The sequence below is a fragment of the Astyanax mexicanus genome, chromosome 1 (genome assembly GCF_023375975.1).
Source record: "Astyanax mexicanus isolate ESR-SI-001 chromosome 1, AstMex3_surface, whole genome shotgun sequence".
Classification (NCBI taxonomy): domain Eukaryota; kingdom Metazoa; phylum Chordata; class Actinopteri; order Characiformes; family Acestrorhamphidae; genus Astyanax; species Astyanax mexicanus.
The window spans coordinates 7972501-7982483 of NC_064408.1; positions in this window are offsets into that span (position 1 = coordinate 7972501).

Here is a 9983-nt window from a genome sequence, read left to right on the forward strand (position 1 = left end):
TGAGTTGAGTTGAGTTCAGTCGGACTGAGTGTTTAAGGGTACTGAGTTTAACTGGGTTGTACCGAGATGCCTTTGGTTGTGTTGTTAACCTAAATGTAAACTGAATTGATAAAATTAATTGAATTCAATTAATTGTAACTCAATATACTAAGAAGAGATGAACTGAGTTTGTAGAGCCGAACTAAACTCAACCTAATAAATATATAAACATATTAAGGAGAAGTAAACTGATTTGCTAAGTTTAAGCTAAACTGAATTGAATCTAGAATCTATAAGTAAAGTGATTTGGTCACATTGAGCTAAACTAAGTTGAATGTATGAAGCAAAACTGAATTAATTTGGTGAAACTGAGTAGAATTGAAAAGAACTGAACTCAGCTAATAGTAAAATATTGACACAACTAATCAAAATTAATTCATATTAACTGAACCTACAGTTTTCACAAACAGAATTGGACTTGAAACAAACCATAGCAGAGAGAGATCGTAAAGTGGTGTAACAGACGGGGGTAGACGGGGAGCAGACGGGGGGAGGAGAGATGAAAGTGAACGTGGGGAGGGAGCGGATGACAGGATGGATAGAGGAAACTCCCTGTGATTCCCATCCTAAGCTCCTCATTAGCAAATTAAGGCAATCAAATATTCATTCAGCCAGATGTCAGCCAAAACAAGCCCCATTCAGCATGCTCTGCTACGAAATCTCAGTCAAAAGTTACATTAATAAATACCTCTTAAAACTTTACTGTGCAAAGCAGAAGCTTTATGTTCATGTCTAGAAGTGGTGTCGACTTCTCTGGGCTTAGAAGAATCTGGGATAGACCATCTTAAAGTGGAAGTGTTTATTTTCTTCAGAAGAATCTGGTATTCAGACCTTTTTTGGAAGAAATGGATATTGAGAGCTCTGAACCAGGAGCATTAGTTCAATATATATATATATATTACAATAAGTATTCTGATATATAATGTTTAACACTATAATGTGTATTTCATTAGCTGATCGGTTGGATCCGGTGGAAAACATACAAGAGCAGAGACCCGGGTTAATAAACTTATTTAAACTTAGTACTAAATTTTAACTATCAACACCATCCAGCTTCTAGCTAACTGGTTCGCTAAATTATTTTCCGTTTAATTCGTTCCTTACAGTAAGTCCTGCAATCCTAAATTAATAAAAACAATTTGAAAATTAAATAGTTATTGGCTGATCAGGTAAGTTACATCAGAGCAAGTGAAACATATATAGTTTTTCCACCGCACTCCGCAAAACCAGCAAGCTGATTGGCTGTTTCTCCTGAAAGGCAGAACTTTATCCTTGAACTGGCTCTGTGATTGGCGTTAAGAGATTTTCCATTCACACACGGCCAGTGGTCTATCTCCTCATTAATAATACAGCTGAGCTGAGCGAAACGATTCGGGGCTGCTGGAAAATTATTCGGGGCTAAAGCCCCGGAAGCCCAGGCCAGGCGACGCCCCTGCTCTGAACCAAAGATAAAAAGGACCATCCAGACGCAACAAGTCCAAAAGCCAGGGGCTGCCATGGTCTGGAGGTGTGCCACTACACTTCTGTGATGCAGCATTAATGCGGTATTTTAACAGTACAGACGCAAGGCGTGAAAATAGGCTGTTGACGGGGTGTAAGATAGCAAAGAGCATCACAGCAGGGTGTACGTTAGGGCCCTTGGAAACTTTTGGTCAAAAAACTTTTGGTCAGATTTATTGAGCTACATGTACAGAAGCAGTGCCAGACATCTCAGTACGGAGTTGTAGAGGTTCCTAATGGAGTCTTGTGAGAGTCCATCTCATGCAGCTGCAATATTCTCACACAGTTCCTGCAGTAGATATTATATTGGGTGCAATCAAATGAAAGTTTAAATAAATGTGAGAAACAGAAGCGAGAGCTGGAGGTACTTATAGCTGCAGAGTTGATTAGATTAAACTCTGAGCAAACAGAGCTAAACTCCCTCAGACACCGTTACCACTGAGCCGACACACACTAACAGACCTGCTGGACTCCCTGCTTCACTGCACAAACTCAATACGGCTACACAGGAGGCAGTGTGTGTGTGTGTGTGTGATTTTAGAAGCTTACCTTCCCTGAGTTGATTAGTGAACACACTCCAAAACTCATGCAGCCGATGAGCTTCCTGCAAAACAGCACACACACAAACACAGATATCAGATTGAGCTATTTTTAGGTTTATGTTTGAGTAAAATGAAAATTGTTGTTTTCTATAAACTACAGACAACATTGCTCCCAAATTCCAAATAAAAATATTGTAACTTCTGCATTTATTTGCAGAAAATGAGAAATGGCTGAAACAACAAAAAGGCCTCAAACCTCAAATAATGCAAAGAAAACAAGTTCATATTCATAAAGTTTTAAAAGTTCAGAAATCAATATTTGGTGGAATAACCCTGGTGGTTTTTAATCACAGTTTCCGTGCATCTTGCCATCATGTTATCCTCCACCAGTCTTACACACTGCTTTTGGATAACTTTATGCTGCTTTACTCCTGGTGCAAAAATTCAAGCAGTTCAGTTTGGTTTGATGGCTTGTGGTTATCCATCTTCCTCTTGATTATATTCTAGAGGTTTTCAATTTGGTAAAATCAAATAAATTCATAATTTTAAGTGGTCTCTCGTTGTTGACACAGATGTGCAACTGCGCACAAATCACAAACTCTAACTAAGTTAAGTAAAGCAAACAAAACTGTAATTCTTATAAAAAACTTTTTTTTTAAGTCAAACGAATGCTGAATCTACACAGATTTCTCTATTAAAAACTGTTTATTTGGGTGAGTAAAGCACTTCAATTTATTTACAGTAAGCTTTGCAGATTTCCAGTAAGGCTGGGTGCAGCAGCATTAGCACTAGCTGAGGTTAGGGCTAGTAAATGCAGCCTGACAGCACAACACTGAGGAACCCTGAGTGTTCTGGTATTTCAGAGAGCTATCAGCTAGCGGTTCATCCTACATAGCTTGTTTGAACACAGTAAACGCGCAGGCTGCAGTCCAATGTACTCGCCTCTGAATAGTGAAAGAGCTAGCAATTAGCACGATTAGCAGCTAATGCTAATACTGCTCCAGTTTTTAGTCTCGTGCTGCACTGCAAAAAACTAAATCTTTTTGTCTTACTAAGCATTGTGTGTAAGTGTTGGATTATTTTGCTTATTTTAGGGATAATTATCTTATTCATTCTTACTTAGAATTTGTACCTTATTTTAAGTAATTTGAACTCAAAATAAGCACAATCAAGCAGCAATCAAGTTATTCTGATTCTTGTGTCCGAAAATGTGATTTTTATGCTTGATTTAGGTGTTACTTTACTTATTTTGAGACTTTGCCATTGCTTTTTGTAAGAAATCTTACTAAGAACATTTTGCTTACCCCATTGGCAGATTTTTTTGCTTAATATATATATTTGTCTTAATTTCCTATATGTTTTGTCTAGTTTTTGCCAATGGATTTATTGCAGTGTATAACTCTGTACTTCAGCAAAGTGGTTTTACTGCTCCTTAATACCTGACTGGTAGAATTCATACATAAGGAGTATGAGGCACACTGACGTTTTTTGGGGAAATTAAAGGATTTTAAATGCATCTTACAGTGTGAAAAATACAGTATATGCATTTTAACTGTGAGGAATATGCCTGGAAATGACCTGTTTCAGCACCTGGTGCAGATCATTCAGTCCAATAACCACCTAACAGCACTTGGACCTGCAAATCTGATGACTGTGCAAAAACTCACTGTTTTCCATTTAAGTGAATCTGGCAGAGAACTTCAGTTTCCCATAACTGTCACTCAACACGCCGGCCTCAACTGGCAGCTCTGAACCAGCACACGCCTGATTCACTGTAAAGTGCACAATATTTCCAACTGAACTGCAGAAACTGTACTGCTGCACCGGTGTGTGTGTGTGTGTGTGTGTACACGCACAACAGGAAGGCTGCTGTATGGATCATTTATAAAATGGGAGTAAATGCAGGCGGGTCTGCTGCCATTTAAAGCTGTCTGGGGCATTGGGCGCAAATATTTTCAAGCATCAAAGCAACATTTCTAACATTTCAGACCATTATGCAGCTGCCGGGGCCTAATTGCCCTCCTGTGGGTATTAAATAATGTTTATAATACGAGTATTACTCAAAAACTCTACTGACCCTGCAGAATTTCTACATAATTCTGTGGTTAAGATGTTAAAAAAGCTACTTTAGAGTGGGTTTAAGGAGAATGTCACGTCTGGTGCTGTTAGCTCCTCTGTCCCTTCCACATCCAGCTCTAACGGAGGTTCTCAGGTCAACAACTACACTACCCAGAATGCACCACCCGCTGACATCATGCACTCACCTGATCACGTGACACCTCACCTGCTTCCTCCAGGAAGTCCTGAATACTGATTACTGGCACTATAAAAGAGCACTCCACACAAACACCCACGCCGCGTATTGTAGGTTCTCCTCTTTACAAAGCGTTACTTTATCTCTTGTCTCAGTTTATCTTGTGTATGACCTTGCTTTTGTTTTCTCGACGCCGATTATTGCCTTTGCCTCTGATATTGGATTGCTTGTGTATTACCTGGACTGTGTTTTCACTACTGCCTCTTGGATTACCTCTGACATTGGATCTCTCGTGTATGAACTCTGGACTGTCTCTCGTTTATGGTATGGTTTTGTCTACATTGCTCCTGTTATTGGTGATTACCCATTTTTCTGTACCGACTACGTTTTACATCTGTTTATTTTATAATAAACAAACTTTTATCAGTATCTGCACATGTCTGTATTCTGTGCTAGCCATGACAGAGAAATGGTTCTGTATGAGATCAGACACAATATAGTTTACTTTATTATTCATTTATTAAAGATATATGTGTACAGAAACAGCGTACGAAACGAGCAAAAGGCATGTGCTAATTCTATTAATTAATCATGGGTGTGGCTGATTTTGACCGTAACATCTCACCAGAGAATACTGATCTGCTCGTTCACACTGTGAAGATACACCAGCAGCTCATTTAAGCGAACAGCAATGTTATTTTATTCTTTATTCTGTTTATTGTCAAGTTAAAAGTCAGGTTTGTGCTCTGAAGTGCGTCTGTGTGTGTGTGGGGGTTTAATGAATAGGGGTATACAAGCGCTAGGAGCACCTATAGGAACGGACTCTGATGATTGACTGTTGTCAGGGTTTTAATCAATTAGTGGCGCACCAATGTATTTCCTGCAGCCAAAAAAGAAACACATATAACAGAAATTTACCTGAACACACATCACTTCCAGACCACTACGCGCATAAGTGTAGGTTTATTCAACTCTATATACTCTATTTAAAGGTTCAAGCACAAGCCGTGAAAATAGACAGTTGATGGGTTGTAAGATAGCAATGAGCATTGCAATGCATTGCGAGAGGCTCTTTCATATTTGCCAAAGGAGGACCCGCTATCAGGTAACAGCCACCCAGCTCATCCTCGAGTCCCAAACTCTGGGAGAACTTTCTCCAGCTCTGGATTTTCTCTCAGCACCGCTGAGGCCCACATCAGACCCGGCAGGCATGTATCATTCAGCAGCCGACCCGCTTTCATCCGCCGGCTCTGGACTCTGGAAGAGCCGAGGCTGGGTCTGAAGATCCACTCTGAGGATCCGGACTCTTTCATCGCGCTGAATTAAACTCTGTCCAGGATGATGTGCAGCATCTGCCACATGCCAGTCACTGGTCCAACTATCTCTGAGTTCCCCAAAAAACGGATGCGTTTAGAAGTTCTGAACACTCGCCTGGGCTTTTGAAGATTCAGGGCTGGAGTTCCTGAGACTGTTTCAGAAAACTTCTTCTCCTAGCTGTCAATAAGCAGCTGTAGTTGCTGTAAATGGACAAAGGACGCAATTTACCCTCCCAGTGCCACATTGTAAAAAATCAGGTGTCTTCTCTTACAAATGTAGCTGCAATTAAACATTTACAGCGGTATGAAAAAGTTTGGGCACCCCTGATAAAACAGCCTGTCCTTGTGCAAAGTGCGCTGAATAGTGAACCATGGTGTAGGTCTTTGGAGCTCTGGAGGTCTGTGGTTGACTATGACTGTTCTCACCATCCTTCTCCTCTGATTATCTGAGATTTTTCTTGTTCTTCCACTTCAGGCCTTACCTAGAACTGCACCTGTGTTCATCCATTTAGCATCATGCAATATTGCATTCCTAGAAAGCTTTTCGGAATTAAAAACTACAAACCTGTCAACTTAAAAAGCTTAACTTTAAAAAGTCTAGGCTAGTATCTATTGTGAATTATTCACTATCCCCTATAAATTATTCAGCAGCTATTAGAAAGAATTCAGTATTCACTATGAATCATTCAATCATCATCTATGTATCTTTCACAATTAACTTAAACTGTTTAGTAACTACTATAAATGATTTAGTACCTTGTCAAGTTATTGAGTATCCACTATGAATTATTCAGTAACAACTACAAGTGACAGCTATATCACAAACAAACTACAATTTGTACAGTCTCACCTATTAATCATTTGGTATGTGCTATGAATTATTAATTAATTAGTATGATTTTTTATAGAATTCACTATAAAGTATTCATTAAATACTATAATTTTTTAATAGAATCCACTATGAATTATTCATTAAATACTATGCTTTTTATATTATCCAATATAAATTATTCATTAGCTACTATTCTTTTTTATAGTATCCACTAAGAATTACTTAGTATGTACTATGATTTATTCATTCAGTAAATCTTATTAATTATTTCATTTCTACTATGAATTATTCATTAAATAACTTTTTTTACAGTATCACTATGAATTATTCATTAAATACTATTATTTTTTTTACATTATCCACTATGAATTAATTAGCATGTACTGTGATTTATTCATTTAGTAAATCTTATTAATTATTCAATTTCTACTATGAATTATTCATTAAATACTATTTTTTTTATTATCCACTATGAATTATTCATTAAATACTATTTGTAGTGTATCCACTATGGATTATTCATTAAATACTATTTTTAGTGTATCCACTATGAATTATTCATTAAATACTATTTTTAGTGTATCCACTATGAATTATTCATTAAATACTATTTTTAGTGTATCCACTATGAATTATTCATTAAATACTATTTTTTTTCCAGTATCCACTATGAATTATTCATTAAATACTATTTTTAGTGTATCCACTATGGATTATTCATTAAATACTATTTATTTTATTATCCACTATGAATTATTTATTAAATACTATTTTTTCCAGTATCCACTATGAATTATTCATTAAATACTATTTATTTTATTATCCACTATGAATTATTCATTAAATACTATTTTTTTCCAGTATCCACTATGAATTATTCATTAAATACTATTTTTAGTGTATCCACTATGGATTATTCATTAAATACTATTTATTTTATTATCCACTATGAATTATTTATTAAATACTATTATTTATTTTTTTAGCATATCCACTATGAATTATTTGCTATTCATTATGAGTTATTTATTCAGCAAATTGTAGGAAATTATTTTGCATCTACTAAAAATGAGTCAGTATGTACTATATATTTTTTTGGAACCACCATGATTTTGTACAGGTTCCACTATGAATTATTAATCTTCCATAATAACTATACATGACTCAGCAGTTATTCACACTACTATTACTTTTTTCATTAACTACTTTAACCCCTTTTCAGTAAATACTATGAATTAAACCCAGTGTACATATTAAAAATTAGTAATTATATCAAATTATTACTGAGTGCTGAATATTATTTGGACTCTACTATGAGTTATGAATTATTAATTATCAGTTCTGTAAATGTGTGTACAGTAACAGATTGTGGGACCACACGCAGATCCCTGGTTTAAGAGGTTATTTAATAATAATAATCATACTGGACTGAAATTACATAATTTTGTAGAGTAAGAGTCTTATTCCACATTAGATCTTCTGAACAGTCAGGAACCCCAGCGACAGCAGCGCCGGCGGAGCAGCAGAGACGCTAAGCTCATGTGGCAATATGTCCCGGTTCGTACCTTGACCTGGTTTTGGAGGAGCCAGTGGAGCACCGATGTCTCCGGGCGGATCGCTGGAGCCGGGTTTGTGCATTCGCTACACAGAGCCTCTCGCCTCCACAATCAGATCTGACAGCTGAGAGCAGCTCGCTCCAAACACACACAGCCTAAACACACACACACACACACACAGCTGCCCATACGCCAGACAAAACACTGCACAATCACTACATGTGCACGGACTAGTCCTGCCCGTGTGTCGTCCAACAGTGGACAAAAACGTCATGACATGAAGCTGTACATGAGATAATGAGAGTGGTGGAGGAACTATTGGTCTCTACTGAGGCAAAGCTTCCTGCACTGATCTTTTATCCACTTTTTTAAATAGATCATTTGGTACCACTTTAAAATAAGACTACCTTTATAAAGGGTTAATAAATGGTTTACAATTAGTTTATTAATGGTTACTAATTAGGTTGTAAATGCCTTAAAGATAATTAATAATCAGTTATAACACATTTTTAGAATGGGCAACGATATAGATGGCTGTGGGTTCACTATTTGGCAACCAACAGGTCATTGTTGCCCTTTCTATGTATGTGTTATAACTGATTATTAATGATTTTGAAGGCATTTACAACCTAATTAGTAACCATTAATAAACTAACCGTAAAGTAAGCCATTTATAAACCCTTTATAAAGGTAGTCTTATTGTAAAGTGGTACCGATAATTTCTCCCAAAACTAGTCTGGCCTGTTTAGAGCTCTATGAACATTCTCTGTTCCTGTTCACCTGAGGACTGATCATATTCACCTGTTTGATCTATAGTGCACCAGTAAATTGCGTATCATGCAGCTGGGTTAAGGCCGTGTCGATGTGTCTTTTGTATAGTGTAGGTACAAAAAATATGCCTTACGCAGCTCAAAATGCATGAACTAATTCATTTAAATTCTAATTTTACCTCATTTTCTACTCTTCTTTTTACTCAATTCTTTCCCAACACTAGAGCTACACCAGTCTAGCAAAAGTCTGTCCAGTTTACAGTTATACTGGACATTCCTAATTCCCTTCACCTGAGTACTGATCACATTCACCTGTTTGCACTCTATTAGCCCTATTTTAGCGATATCTATTGCACCAGTAAATTGTGGATCACGCAGCTGGATTTAGGGCGTGTCAATGAGTCTTTGGTATCGTGAGGGCGCAAAAAATATGCCTTGTGCAGCTCAAAACGTATAAACTCAAAAGGCATAAACTAATTCATTTAAATTCTAATTTTACCTAAGTTTCTTACCCATTTTTATACCCAATTTTTCTCCCAACACTAGCCTCTGGTACATGACATGGTATATCTACAAATGTGATCTGCCAAGGCATCAACAAGGTTTTAAATCTCGAGCTAAAAGGCTAACACAGCTAATAAACACTATGGGGGCCAATTCTACATGTTGCGGAAGGTGTGTCATGATGCTAATTGATATTGTACACCCCATCAACAGCACATTTTCACGCCTTCCGAATGACCTCCATTCAGCGGCCTGTAGACTGCTGCTAACCCTGGCTAGCACTGCTGGAGCAGCATTAGCATTACCCGCTAACTGCGCTAAGGGCTCGCTCTTTCGTAATTCAGAGGTGAGTATATCGAATTCAGTGTAGCACTGTCGAGTGGCATTTACTAGCGCTAACTGCAGCGAGCACTAGCAGTTATTAGCTGCTTATGCTAATGCTGCTGCACACAGCCTTAGTGGATATCTGGAAATTTAAGCTTACTGTAAATAAACAGAAGTGCTTTACTCACCCAAATAAACAGTTTTCAGGAGAGAAATGTCTTTTCTTTAAGAATTACAGTTTTGATTACTTAGCTTAGTGTAGCTTTATCTGCTGAATTAGAAAGAAAACAGGGCGACACCCCTGTTCCTTACTAGCGTCGCATAATGTGCCTTATAATCTGGTGCG